Source organism: Ailuropoda melanoleuca, chromosome 8 (assembly GCF_002007445.2).
Source record: "Ailuropoda melanoleuca isolate Jingjing chromosome 8, ASM200744v2, whole genome shotgun sequence".
Taxonomy (NCBI): domain Eukaryota; kingdom Metazoa; phylum Chordata; class Mammalia; order Carnivora; family Ursidae; genus Ailuropoda; species Ailuropoda melanoleuca.
Window position 1 is genome coordinate 23,887,859 of NC_048225.1, and position 15,429 is coordinate 23,903,287.

A 15,429-nucleotide genomic window follows, 5' to 3' on the forward strand; every position below is an offset into this window, starting at 1 on the left:
GCAAAGTAGAGAGCAAGGAATGTAAGCAGCGTGGGTTCTCCTATTAGACCATTCATGCCCTTTCCCCAAATCATTTTCACACACGCATTATTGTTAAATATTCAGAATCTCCATTGCCTCAATCATGAGTAACTTTTACAAGACCCCCTTGGGGAGCCCCAGGACTGGCAGTCTGCGTTCACGGCAGTGATTGGCAAAACGTTCGCTCTTGCTGAACGATGGTCATGGGCAGAGGACGCTGGGATATTTAATCCTGGCACAGAGCTTCAGGATTTTTCCCGTGAAGACCAAAAGTTTCTGTTGAAAATGTCATTAGCAGTAGCGGGTTTACGACTGATTGGCTTCTCTTCCGCTCTAGCCAACCCAATGGGAACGGAACAGTTCAGATTTTCAAAAGAGGTTAACTGAAGCTCCCTCCCTCAAACCGTTCTGAAAGGATAAAACGGCTCACCAGGACTTTCATATAGAACAAGAAGCAATGGTCTAACTTGCGAAGGACCATGTGGCCCTGGCGTGCGTGGGAGCGTCTCCTGCGTCTGGTTCAGTGGCCGGCCCATGGTAACCAGGTCTGTCTGGGTCCGCTCAGGCTGCTGTAACAAAAAGACGATAGGCTGGCTGGCTTGAGTAACAAACACACATTTCTCACCGTCCTGGAGTCTGGGAAGTCCAAGATCAAGGCTCTGGCACATTTGGCACATTGCGTGTCTAGTGAGGGCCCGCTTCCTGGCTCCTAGACTCCTGGTTCCCTTCACAGGCCCACCTCCTAATAACATCATATTAGGGGTTAGGATTCAGCACGTAAATCTGGTGGGGGGAGAGGGGGACACAAGCGTTCAGTCTATAGCAAGGCATAAGCAGATTAGTGCATGTGACCTAGGCCAAAGGGGGTGCAGGGCCTCCAAATTAGCCCTGGGCCAAATTACCTGGTAATATGGAGGGGGGAATCACCTTCTTGGTGGTGAGGGAAAATAGAAACCGTATGCAAAGGTCAGGAAGCTCTGGGAAGGGCTGGCTGTTTGCCTGCAGGAATGCCTCTTGGCCAGGGACTGCCCTACAAGTATTGTTCGGCATCAGAAAGGAGACACGACATCCAGGGCCAAGAAATAGATCCCTCGAGGGGCAGTTTGCCAGTCAGGCCTAGATGTTAATCTGGGGAAGGAGAACTATACACACATTGGTAGTAAAAAAAACAAAAACCTGAATGTTACCCTCAGAAAACCCACGCTGGCCCAGAAAGCCCAGTCTTTGCTCGTGCTAGGCCGAGGACCCACATGTGACAGCCTGGCCATCCCGTTAGACCCCGTTAGATGCCAGCCATAAAGCATGTTGACTTCTTTATGGCAAATAAATGTCTAGGGAGGAGTTTCAGAAACAGAAACGTTGCTTTTTCTCTAAGAGACTATTTACTTTTACAGAGAAGCTACTACTAAAATAACCTCAACTTTCTCAGTTGAGGCAAAAATCCCAAATCACAGGGGAGGAATTAATGAGAATTTGGGCACATTCGCATACGTTTTGAGCTTCCTTCCTTAGCGACTGGCAACAGCGTAGGTGGAAAAATCTAGGGCTGAGTGGGGTGAGGCTGCCGGTAGTAAGAAAGTAGGTGACGTGTATGTGCACTTAGGATCCCTTTGTGTGCACACACTGAATGTCACTGCCACGTTCCAGGTCGCCTCTGAAATGCACACTCGTGGGAGCAACTGCAGTCAGCCCTGTGGGATTTGAACCCTGCGTGGTAACTGCTTTCTCTCCCAACCTGAAGGAGTGTTCAGCCATGGTCGCTCAGGAATTCACCCCCCACCCAACCTCTTCCCCTCACGGGGGCTGCTGGGTCCACTCCTGGAGGACAGACAGGAAAGAGGGGAAGTGTTAGCAGGACCCAGACCGCTCCCTGACGGATAGAGGTGTGGGGGTCCCATGCACCCCCATGCTCCCTCCTCTTCAGATCAAGCTCCAGGCTAGACTTCTGCCCTGCGCACACACCCCATCTTCACGGGCCCTCACTGTCTTTCCGGATAGAAGGAGAAAATCCTGGAGAGGGGGAGCCCGCTCCTCTTTATGCGTGTCCCAGAATCCCAGTGGAGCCCCAGTGGCAGGAGAACCTGGACTTACTCCTGGCCACATCTTCCCTCCAGACTCAGGGGAGGGCTGGTAGGCCTTTCATCGGCCATCTCGTGGCAGAACACACGGGCCAACTCCACATGATGTCCAGGGGCTCTCTCACTTTTCATTGCCTCCGTTTTCCTACATGGTCCTTCGTTCAACAAAACCGTATTGAGCCCCTTCTCCGTGCCGGAAGCAGAAGGAACAGGCACTGCGGACTCAGCGGCAACCAAGCCAGACGGAATCCTCTGCCCCATGGAATTCGCTGTCCGGTGGGGAGCGCAGAGAGAGACAGGAAAGGACACAAATGGGAGAACTAGTCTGCAGTGAGGGCTGTGAAAGAAAGAGCTCCTGAGGTCAAGGCCCTGAGGAAGGACGCTGGGAGCCTCCTCCCAGGACGTGCCCGGAGCTGAGACTCGGTTACAAGGAGGAATGAACTCATCAGGCAAAGCAGTGGGAGAGTCTGATTCTGGGCGGAGGGAAGAGCAGGTGTGTGAGTCCCGAGGTGGAAAAGCTGGGGACAGAGGCCAGGTAGGCTGTAGCATGTGCTGGGGTGGGGGAAGGGGAAGCAGAGCTTGGACCATCCCGCCTGGGAGATAGGGCTGGGAGTGCGGGCTTTATTCCAAGCACAGTGGAAAGCAACCGAGAGGGTTTTGTCAGAGGGGCAAACCGACGGGACACGGTTCTATTTCGAGAGGGTGTGGGCTCAGATGTGTGGTCCTGTCACTCCCCGGGGGTCACAGTTTATCAGCTACAATGGGACACTTTCTGAGCTGCTCAGTCTGGCTGTATTCAAAAGCCACAGCCGACTCTAAATACTCTAGAAATATTTTCAAGGTGTAAACTCAGTACTATTTCTGAGCCATTCTGAACAAATGCATTCCAGGTATTATTGCCCATCCCTTGGGCATCAGACACTGATCGGATCGTGTGAGGATCCTTCAAGAACCATAAACCACACCTGTGTCCCCTCCTGCAGGTCCCCCTGCGCCTGCCCAGCGGCTTCACAGAGCCACCTAGGCGGGGCGTCAAGCTGCATTCAGCTCCTTAAGAATATCGAGAAGCTTTCCTGCTGTATAGCACTGACCTTGCCAGCTCCTTCCACATTCATTTCAGGTAGATAGCAGGCTCTTTTCATTGCAAGACTTTCAGACAGCATCTGAAAGAGAAAACTGGTCTCTTCAAAGGCTTTAAAGTTCTCACTTTAAAAAGGAAATTTCATTCTGTAAAGCGCTACTCATGCGTATGACAATGTGCATAACATCCTGAAAATTGGGATTGCTTTGTGTTGACACTCAAAGAAATCTAGCTCTCATGCCGCTTCCCCCCTTCCCAACTTCGATCATGGGATCATGGACCCTCTGACTCCCTCACTCCCCTCCTACCTTCCACTGCTCCATGCCTCTTTGTTAGCTAAATGTCCCCTCCCCAGGCTCCTCCAAGGATATTAGCCCCCAGCCAGGTTAAACCTACCATTTCTTTCAAATAAGGTTATTTTGAAAACAAAACAAACAACAACATTTTCTGATGGAAAGGTCCAGGAGAAGGGTTTTTACAGAGGAATTAGGTTGTCTCCAGAAGTCTTTCTAGGCCATCCTTTCAGGCCAGACTTAACTTGCAATCATTCACTCACTTACTCAGCACTTTTCAATATACATCTACTGTGCTCTGAGTGTCCTGCCAGGATTTGGGGAAACGGAATTGAAGAAGACGTGGTCCCCACCCATTGGGAGCCCACAGCCAAGTTGGATGGGAGTTTCAAATGGATGGCTCTGACTAGTCTCATTGACCACTGTCTTAAACTGTTTTATAGACACAAACAAATGCCCATGTTTTGGTTACTAGAGGAAAAATACATGGATATTTTCATGAAAAACTATTGAAAGAAAAGACTCAAAATGCAGGTTTTGTCTGTAAAATCAATGATTTGCTGGGGTGCCCAGGAGGCTCAGTCAATTAAGTGTCCAAATTTGACTTTGGCTGAGGTCATGATCTCAGAGTTGTGAGATCGAGCCCCACGTCGGCCTCCAGGCTCAGTGCAGAGTCTGCTTGAGATTCTCTCTCTCTCTCTCTCTCTACCCCTCCCGCTGCTCGTGTGCACAAGATCTCTCTCTCTCAAATAAATAAATCTTTAAAAAATAAAAGTAAAATAGGGGCGCCTGGGTGGCACAGCTGTTAAGCGTCTGCCTTCGGCTCAGGGCGTGATCCCGGCATGATGGGATCGAGCCCCACATCGGGCTCTTCTGCTATGAGCCGGCTTCTTCCTCTCCCACTCCTCCTGCTTGTGTTCCCTCTCTCGCTGGCTGTCTCTATCTTTGTCAAATAAATAAATAAAAGTCTTAAAAAATAAATAAATAAAAGTAAAATAAAATCAATGATTTGCCATCAAATCAGTATTCATGATTTATACGCTTAAAATACACCATTAAAAGACAACGACAATTCCAGGCAAAACCTCCGGATCCTCCACTGTCAACTCATGTTCATGCTCCTCAGGTTAATCTGTGGAGAATTGGTCAACCAGCACACCCTTCCCGCTGGGGACTATCAGCCATTTACCCTCTGTGATGTGTGCTGTTCACGGCATGTGGAGGACAAGTCTGAGCATTGTGAAGATTTTTACTGAGTTCCTCCTCGTTAAAACATAGGCGTGGCTTGCATCCCTTGTTACAATTGTGAACAGTTCCCAGGATTTTTTCCATGCTCCAAGAAAAACAAAACAAAATGAAACAAACAAACAAAAAGAATCACAGTCGTTCATCTTGAACCTGGGGAAACGCCACCTGTCCTGACCAGCTAGCTGCAGCGTCCTACAGGTCCCCCGCAGCCCTCACTCCCCCATATCACTGCAGATGACCAGAGGGAGGCAGCATTTCCCAACTGGAAACTTGGTCCGCAGAGGGAAATCCTGCAGAAGCGGTAGTCCGGGCCTCCCATACACCCATCCCTGAGCAAACCTCAGTCGGGCACCCTTGCCAAGGGGTGAGGACACTGTGGCCTGGCACTGTGTTTGGGATGGGGGTTCTGACAGTGGGCAAAAGAGACACATTTTTTGTCTTGGAGGAGCTTAGATTCCAGTGGGGAGGCGAACATTGATGGACTAAATTCACACATCGTGTAAACTTCAGTTTTGGGCAGTCCCATGAGTGAGAGAGATATGGTACAACGAAAAATTTTAAGAAGCATATAACAGCGGGATCTTACCTGGCCTGGAAAAGTGGCATTTGAGCTGAGGTCTAAAGCATGAGAAGGGCTTAATCAGAAAGAGATGGGGGGGGAGGGAAGAAAGCCCTCCCAGTGTGGGCATTGCTTTGAGAAAGAGTAAGATTGCTGGAGAAGGAGAATGATGTGTGGGAGGGCATAGAAAAACCAGAGAGAAGAGAAAGTGCTGGGGGCCAGGGCTGGAGGACAGCAGGGCACCAAGGCTACCGAGGTGGCACAGATTTTGACTGTTAACTTAAGAGCTATGGAACATCACCAAAAGATTTGTATTTTTCAGAATACCTCTCTGGTTAAGAATAAAGAATGGCTTGGAACGGGCCAGAGGATGCTTTGGGAGGCCAGTTGGGTGAGAAATGTTGGTAACCTCGTCTAAGGAGGCAGCAGTGGAATCAAGGAGATGTAGATGGTTTGGGGAAAATGCAAGAGGAATCATCAACAGAATGACAGGATTCTGGGGGAGGGTGTCACTGAGGACACCCGAGCCTCTGGCTTGCAGAAGCAGATGGATGGTTGGGTCATCCCTTGAGCCTCGCTGCCCTGGAGTAGGGGTGAGTTTTGGTGGTGGCGGTTGAGAGAGCAAGACTGGTATGGGTATGGTTTTAGACCAAATCTCTGCATTTGCATGTTCACTTTTGAGGTACATCTAAGGACACTCAAAAGTAGCCATTTGAATATATAAATCTGGAGTTCAGAGGCTGAGAACAGGAAGAGCTCTGAGTTTCAGAGTCATCAGTGGATGAGTGGATGAGTGGGAATTGGAGCTGAGTCTGCAGGTGAGATCGTCCTTGAAGGAAGAGCATGGGAAGAGAAGCAGAACCTTGAGCAGACTGAACAGAGAAAGAGCATGGAAAAAGAAGACTGATCCTTGAGGAACTTCTTCATTTAATAGGTGGGCTGGAGAGGAGGGGTCTGCAAAGGAACTAGAGAAGGAATTCACAATGCCCCCATGCTTTCCAGCACTCTGAGGGTTGGTCGTTCGGGGAGACCCTCCCAGAGACAAGCACAATTACTGCTCCCAGAGCCTCTGGGTTACTGAGGAGATGCTGAATGAGAAGTCCGAGGAAAAGGCATGAGGTGAAAACAGCAGGATCACGAAGCATGAGGCAGCACTCATTTACCCATCCCAAGCAGAGCGCATCCTTCTAAGTCCCTCCTGCACTAGGCTGCTCGCTCCCGGGCATCCCAGCCCCAGGGTGGCCAAACAAGAGGACCTATCCTCAAACAAGAGGATTCTCAGGGTTCACGCTAATACCTTCTTCTCTCCCTCCTGAATACGGCTTATTTTTCTCCTTGCATGTCACATGATCTACATTGCTCTGAATTGCTCTCCTCATGAGTTCTTTTGACTTTGTAGCTTTGCAATTTCTTTTGACTTCCACTGCCCATCTAAATGCCTTATTTCCACTTTTGAAACAGTCCTTTAAACTTGATGTCATCTTGTTGGTTTCTACTGGGATGTTTGACATGTAGCTAGCTAGCTTAAAAGAGTGAATTTCCATATTCTCCTCATTGATTTGCATTTTCATACCAATTGGAAGAAAGACGGTTGACTCTTATGACATAGCTGGTGGGCAGAAAGATGCGTGGAATGAAGGTACCAGCTTCTTTTCAGTATGAGCTCCCAGGGAGGAAAACTTAAGAAATCACCCATGGGAGGGAAATGTAATCAATAGTTAATAGAGTTGATTCTTGCATTACAGCCCCTGACTCCACACCAGCCCCATTTAATTGTGGGTAGAGAAGCTGTTCTGGAAGATAATCCAGAAACAACTCGGCTGCAGTTCCAACAAACCGTTCCAGAGAGTTCTACAGAGTTTGTTTTTTTCACTTAAGGACGGTCTTCGTGTCTCATGAGTTAGCGCCTTTCATTTCCAGGGTGTTCATCAGGCATGACTCTTCCATTCTCAGGAAGCTGTATCTCAGGTTTTGGCAGCAAAATCTTTCAGCCAAAATTCATGAAAAAGTCCAATATATGGTGATGTTTTCACTCACACATTTACAGCACCAATGTGTAAGCAAGACACACACACCCTTCTGGGATCCACAGTGAGCATTAACTCATAATTCTGGTGTTCTTCAAATACATTTTCCAGCCCTTTCTTTCTCTCTTCTTCTGGGACACCTATAATGAGGCAAGTATTTCACTTGTTGTCGTGATATTCTTTTCTTTTTTTTTTTAATTGAAGTATAGTTAACAGCCAGTGTTATATTAGTTTCGGGTGTACATTATAGTGACTGCACACTTCTATACATTACTCAGTGCTCATCATAAGTGTACTCTTACTCTACCCTTCTCCCATTTCACCACCCCCCACCCACCTGCCCTCTGGAAACTACCAGTTTGTTCTCTGTATTTAAGAGCCCATTTTTTGTCTCTTTTTTTCTTGGTTTGATTGTTTGTTTTGTTTCTTCAGTTCCACATATGAGCAAAATCATATGGTATTGGTCTTTCTCTGTCTGACTTGTTTCACTTAGTATACCTTCTAGGTCCATCCATGTTGTCACAAATGGCAAGATTTCATTCTTTTTTATGGCCGAGTAATATTCCATTATAGATACATATCTATATACACCACATCTCCCATTCATCTATGGATGGACACTTGGGCTGCTTCCATATCTTGGCTATTGTAAATAATGCTGCAAGAAACACAGGGATGCATATCTCTTTTTGAATTAGCGTCTTCTTTTCTTTGGGTAAATAAATACCCAGTGGTGGAATTACTGGATCCTATAGTAATTCTATTTTTAATATTTTGAGGAACGTCTATACTATTTTCCACAGTGGCTATTTCCCTACTGACCTTTGACTTGGTCATAATGACCATTGCCTTTTACATGGTACGTATTTGAGACCAAATGCAGTCATGCTTCACGTGTTCTATGTGCAGGATAGCTGGGCAGCAGGCCCGTCTTGGCCAATGAGGTGACTCCTGTGCACAGGAGGACAGATCAGGGGCAGGGAGTCAGGTGTCCCATGTCAGAAGTCACCGAGAGGCAAGGTTTCCCCAGGTCCCTCTGATCTTCTTGCCTACTCAGCCACCACCTGTTGGGTTGAGGGGTGGGGACACTTCCCTACCACACAGACAGGGAAGACAGCCAGCTGGGCACAGCATGTAGCCACAGAACCGGAAACTTGGGCCTGGCCCAAAAGGGGATGTGCAGGAGCCACATGGCAGCCTGGCCCTGGGAACACAGTGCTACTATCTTTAGGGCAGGGGAAATGGGGAGATGGTATATGGGGCTGCTGCAGAACTGGGGACCTGGATTCTTCTGAATCAGCTGTGGTCACTCATGTGACCCTAGGAATTGGGAAAGACCACATTGGGTTCCCAGAACTCTGACATGGCCCCAGAGGCAGATGGCCTCGGGTTGCCCATCGCAGGTTCATTATGACACTGACATCTCTTGTGGTTCTCATCAACCTTATGAGTCAAGCTGGCCTCTTTAGGCCATTGGCATTGTCCCAGGTGCAGCTGAGAACTCAAGTATACCCTAACTTCTGCCATCAACAAGAACCCAGTCTCCTTCTGTTTGCTCATCATGCCCTCCAGTCAAGCCTTGGATCTATCGCTTGCCCCCTGACCAAATGCCAGCTGTTTAGCATCCTCTGCAAAGGGAGATAAGGATCTCTCTTTGTGACAGAACCAGCCACAGGGATGCAACTGACTGACAGCCTCCAGTGGCGGGTGTCTTCAGGCTCGGCCTCAGTCTTCAAAATCCATTTATCTGTCCACCCCCTCTAAGTCTCTCACACGTCTAACTATGTCTTAGCATATTCTTCCTGGAAGACCCAACTGTCTCACACAGGACCCACAGATGGAAGCTGGACGATTTACATACCAACTCTCTTCCCTCCTCAGTTAAGGGTTGCCCTAGAGTTTTTAAATCCCCAAAATTTCAATATTGGGCTGCCTTGAACACTGGTTGGGAAGCTCTCGTTGCACCGAGAAAATGGTCAAGTGCGTGAGGTGAGAACTTGCTGGCACGAATGGGGACTATCCACTGCACCTGTGGGAAACCCAAAGGTGGGCCAAAGGGGTGGGGTTGAGCCCCAACCTCATCTTCTATGAAGAGCATCAAATTTGACCTTCTCAAACTTAAGTGCTTCTGTTCCTGAAAGCACATGACGGCCATGACAGTGTAGGGCGCCCCACAGTCATTATGAGACAGCTTCTGGGAGCATCCATTTTTGTGTGTGTGGATTTTGTGGGGAAGCATAATTTCTATTTTTTGTCAAATGGATATTATAGTTTGGAATGCAGACCTCACATGAATTTTTAAAACACACTGTGAAACTTCAGAGAGACGTCATGCTTGACATGGGCTGTTCTGTGTAACCTCCTGGACCCCCCTCATCCAAGTGGAAATGATTGACAAGTAGAGCTGTGGGCCATTTGAAGCCACTGAAGAGTTTTTAAGTAAGAAAGTGCAGCAAACAGATTTGTGGTTTCGAGGATGAAGCCAGCCAGCAGCGGAGAGGTCAGGGTGTTGGGGGGATTCCTGGGGTGCTAGTGTGTGCAGCACCCAAGTCAGGGCACCGCAGAGGGGGCTGACGAACAGAAGCGCTCATTCGGGGAGGAGGGGGGTCTCTGAAAACGAGTTCTACAGTTAATGCTGAATTAGCATTTGAGATCTGCTCTGAACAGAGTGCCCCGAGAGAACGCATAACAAGAAAGCAAGAGCTAGGTAAAGGCGTAGAAGGAAAATGTCCTTAGACATAGGGGACAGCTTGTGAAAAAGCTAGGAATAGGGCACAAGCTTGGGGTGTGGGAGGAAGTAACAGGGCCTGAGTGCTGGTGGGCAAGGGAAAAGGCTGCGTGGTCAGGTATGAAGGAGCCAGCCCAGAGGGGCCTCCGGGTCGTGGGATGGGTTTTGGTCTGCAGCAAAAAGAGGCTACTGGCAGGTTTTAAATAAAGCAGCTGCAAAATGATATTTGCAATTCTTTAAAAGATCAATTTGGCTGCGGTATGAGAATAAGAGGAAGGGCAGGAACGGATGTGGGGAAATTGGTTAGAAGTGAATTATTAGTCTAGGGAAGAGATGCTGGTGGTTTGGACTAGGGGAGTAGAAATAAATCCGCAGAGACATCTATCTATATAGGTATATACCTATATCAGGGATCTCCGGATAAGCAGAACCTATAAGATATGAAGATATGTGTGTGTATGTGTGTAAATATTATATATATTATATATAGTATATAGTACTATGCATTGTACTATGTATTATATATAGTATATAGTATGTTGGGCTTCATATATATATATATTACATATATATTTATATATATATTATATGTAAATATATTTATATATATTATATGTAAATATATTTATATATAAAGAGAGATTTATATATAGAGAGATATATAAATATATATATTTATATATATATATGAGAGATTTATTACAGGAATTGGCTCACCCAGTTATGGAGACTGAAAAGTCCCACCATGTGCCATCTGTGGGCTAGAGACCCAGGAAAGCCAGCGGTATGATTTAGTCTGAGTCCAAATGCTTGTAAACGAGGGGGAGCCGATGGTACCAATCCCAGTCTGAAGGCAGGAGAAAACGAGAAGAGATGTCCAGCTCAATAGTGAGGAAGTAAAAAAAGGAGCAAACTCTTCCTCCCTCAGCCTTTAGTCCTGTTCAGGCCAGCAATGGATTGGAGGATGCCCTCCCATATTGGAGAAGGCAACCTCCTTTCTTAATTCCACTGATTCACGTGCTAATTCCACACCCATAAACAATGTTTCATCTGAGCACCCTGTGGTGAGTTAAGTCAACTTAATTCTTCAAGCTGACACACAGAATTAACTGGTGGCATTCCAGAGGTAAAGTGAAGAGGACGGTAATAGAAAGGAATGAGAGGAGTGGGCAGAGCAGGAAGAGGGATAGAAAGACTGACTCCCTTGTTTTGGGCTTGAGCAACTGGATGTATGGTGATCACATCTATGAAGACAAAGCTAGTGGAGAATGATCAGGTTTGGAAAAAGAGTGAGTTTCACTTTCTACATGTTGCACGTGACATGCCCCTGGTACGATGTGCCAGTGAACATGTGTTGGGAAAGAAGCCTGGCCGGGATGGTCAGAAAGGCAGGGGACAAACCAGTAACCCCTGCCTGGGGTCCCTGGGGACAAAGGAGAGGGCGCTTCAAGGAGAAGTGAGTGGTGAATACCGCCATATGCTGCTAAGAGCCAGATAGTGGTGAGGACTGACAAATGTCCCTTGCAAGAGCTGTCGCAGGGAACTGTTCATACAGAGGGAGGCTGGCTTCGAGGGACCAAGGGCCATGGAAGGCAGAAGGCAGAGGCCGACAGGATACACCTCCTTCTAGGTGATTGGCTCTGAAGGGGACCAGAGGACCAGAGCAGCGGGTGCCTGGAGAGAGAGGGGTGGGGGCTGATTCTAGAGTTCTGACGTCTGCGGTTGTTTGCAGGTGCTAGAGGCTTAGCACGTTGAAACGCTGGGAGGAACGAGCTCCCGGAGAAGGGATGGCAGCTGATGATCCCTGAGAAAATGGGAGCACTGGGATGCAGACCCCACCGGCAAACCTGCAGTGGAGAAACCCTGTCTGAGGGGCATCCCGTTCCTCCCTGGTGGTCCCTCTTGCCTTCCTTCTCCCCTCCCTTTGCCTTTTCAAAGTCCTGTTTATCCTTCCATGCCCAGGTGAAGTCAGCACCCCTTTTTCCTTCTTAACCGAAGCAAGCCTCAGTACCCCCTGCCCCCTGGAACGCCCACAGCCTTCACAGCAGTTCTTGCTCATACCACATAATGACTCGTGTCCTCTAGATGTGCCAACTAGCCTGTCAATCAATGGGACAACTCCTTTCTTTTCCTGTGCCTCCCTCGCCCCCTGCTCTGGCCTGACACGAGAGAAATGGGCTTTTACTACAAAGATATCTCTAGCAGGAGTCAGGGCGAAGACAAAGACCCTACAGGAGCCTTGTGCTTGCAGGACTTCAAGCCTTGAGGGAACACCCAGAGACAGATGGATGTCCTGCTAAGGATGCTCGCATTTCTCACGAGGATGGCAGGGCTGAGCTACTGGCAACAGAGACAAGGTGCAAAATGACAGTGCAGGATGGTGGCCATAGATGAGCCCGGGGTGTTGACAGCATCCCTGGTTCTTGTACATGTCCTCCTCTCCTCATCAGACATGTCGAACAGAGAGGAGATAATCTCAGAAGCAATTAGAAGGTGCGAAGAACTGATGAGATATGAATGGCACGAAGTGGGCATGCCCACCCTGAGCAGGCATTAATCAGTTGCTCAGTAAAAATAGCAGGGAAGGAGATTGGCAGGTGGGAGAGAGACCGCTAGCCCCAGGCAGCCCAGAGCCCGGGGGCGGGCGGGGTGGGGTGCAGCCCAGGCAATGGGGACTGCAGGCGCTTCACACCTTCAAATGACTTGTTTATCACATCTGTCTGCAGCCTTCTAGGAGATGGTTAGGATACTGAGCTCATTTTAAATGTTAATATATGTAAAGTGCTTAGAACAGTGCCTGAAATATAGTCAGCCTAAGTGATAAATACAATAAAACAATAGCAACCGTAATGACTACTATTGTTGTCAAGCAAGAGGTAATGACAGATAAGGCTGCCTTTGAGTCACGCATCCTCTAGTTGCCCAGACTTATCTACTAATAAGTCTTTTAAACTCTGATTTTTGTTTCTTCACTGGAAAAATGAAGACATTCCTGCCTAACGTGCAGTGTTGTCAGGCGGATAATAGAAGATAGGACTGTAGAGTTTAGCCCAGACCAGCAGGACTTCACAGCAGAGGGGGCGTGGTCACATTCCCAGAGTGGAGGGGAGGCAAGGACACAGAACCTTTACTCCAGGCACCTTCCCTGCAAGTCACTGTCATGATGAATTTTTGTGACAATTTAGTTGGGGCAAGGTGCCCAGATACCTGGCCAAACATTATTCTGGATGTTTCTATGAGGGTTTTTTGGATGAGATTAACATTTAAATCAGTAGACTTTGAGTAAAGCAGATTGCCTTCTGTAGCCTGGGTGGGCCTCACCTAATCAGTTGAAGGCCTGGCTAGAACAAAAGACTGACCTCCCCTGAGCATGAAAGAAATCTGCAGCAAACGGTCTTCAGACTTGAACTGCAACACTGGCTCCCTCTTGGATCTCCAGCCTGCTAAGTTACTCTGTAGATTTTGGACTTGCCAGCCGTATAATTACATGATCCAATTCCTTTTATATATGTAGTGCATACCCTCTTGGGTCTGTTTCTCTGGAGAACTCTTACTAATCCAGACACAAGACTCCCTCTGATTGTCAGAGTGATGCAAAATGAGTCAACATACCCACCCAACACTGAAACGCCAGCTAAAACATCTGGCCTGATGGCTAAGGAGAAGGAAATGAGATGACCACACGTCTAGAATCAGCAGCTGCTTGTCTGCCTGATGGAGCTTCTATTCTGATCATCACTGAGCCCACACTGATGATCACACTGGCATACCTTTAAGCACTCTGACTCCAGGAGGGGAAGGCCTGGAGAGACACCTGGGAGGTCTAAGTCTCCAGAGGATGTGGTTTTTCCAAAAGTACATCAACTCCTCGTTATTTACCAGACATGGTGCTAGAGGCTGGAAATATTACAACAATAATGAATTTAACTGAATGGAAAACACAACCTACTGTAAGGCACACGCCATATGTTATGTACTAAGAAGACAGAAAAAAAACTCTTTACATTTCAGAGATGTCTCTCAGGATGAGTCAAACAGGATAATGATGATAATAATAAGATGTCTAGCACTTACTCTGGGGAGGTCCTCTTCTGAGCACTTTTTGTGTATTCATTCATTTAATACAGCACGCCGATGACATAGAGTCTGTTATCATCCCATTTTATGGATGAGGACAGTATGACTCAGACAGGCGAAGTTCCCTGCTCAGGTTCACAGAGATCCTAAGTGCCAGAGCTGAGATTTGAGCCAGGCACACCGGCTCCAGAGTCTGTGCTCTCAACAGCTCTGTAAGAACGAATGTGAGGAGACTGCTCATTCCAAATCTGTCCCCTTGTCCAGGGTCCTGCTGAGCAGCCCACAGCCCGTTCCAGAAAGTTCCATGGCCATCAATCAACTTCGTTGTGACTGATCACTTGTAAGAGTACCATTAGCTTTTTTGAGAAGTTCGAATAAAATGCATCTAGAGCAGTTCGTGACTCTGTCATGAAGTCACTCTGTCAGGTGGCACATTTGGGGAGAGGCCAGAACTCAAAGAGCCCTATGTTGTTATCTGGATTTATTGAGAGGACAGAGCATTACTTCATGTGCCCACAGCCCCCACCCATGAATCCCTCAGGAAGCAATTACCACACCAATTGGCCCAGGACTGTTGCTAAGGACCGAAGATCCAGACGGAATGGAAGAGAGCGCCTATTCCCCTGTACCCTCGGTGAGCGGTGAGCAGTGAGTGGGGACGCAAAACCAAACACCTACAACCCAGACAAAAGCAGAGGCAGAATGCAAGAAAGTGCCCTGCAGGGTAATTTCTGAGATGGTTTATTGTTCTCTGCCAGCCTTTCCCCTAGGTGTTCCTGGCATCCTGGGGGCAGGCACCTCAGCAGAGAGATGACACACGGCCACTCCTGTTCCCATGGAAACCGAACTGGGACAGGAGGAACAAAAGGCTCTTCAAGGTCATCAGAGCAAAGGAGAGTGGAGACAGAGACGGCAAATAATGGGGCTCCTCCTCCCCTTCTCATGGTCACAAGCCTTGGCCTCCATCAGCCTGACAAACCCAGCCCCCCCACCCCCGGCAGGGATTTCTGAGGAGAGGAGCCTGTGCCCTCTGCCTGCCTGGGGAACAGACCACGGAACAGATCAGGGTGCACCTGGCTCCTCTGCCCCCCCCTTGCCCCAGCCCTGCAGCTGGTGCCCCAGAGATAGGAGCTACATGTTGGGGGAAGGGATGCATATCCCCATATGCCCTTCCCCCTCCGGGGAGCCGCCAAGCCTCCCAGTGTGTCATCTTCATCGTCTTCTTTGGGAAAAGACCTCTTTTTTTTTTTTTTTTAAGATTTTATTTATTTATTCGACAGAGATAGAGACAGCCAGCGAGAGAGGGAACACAAGCAG

General features: G+C 48.1%; 1 long non-coding RNA gene across 1 annotated transcript; it reads right to left on the reverse strand.

Annotated features, from left to right (window-relative positions):
* Positions 1-114: 114 nt before the first annotated feature.
* On the reverse strand, positions 115-14,451 carry LOC109489211. The gene is made up of 3 exons (XR_002142166.1): positions 14,110-14,451; positions 3,191-3,262; positions 115-590 (listed from the first exon to the last, which is right to left on the reverse strand). It is a non-coding gene; the product is annotated as an uncharacterized LOC109489211 (long non-coding RNA).
* Between the last annotated feature and the right edge of the window lie 978 nt (positions 14,452-15,429).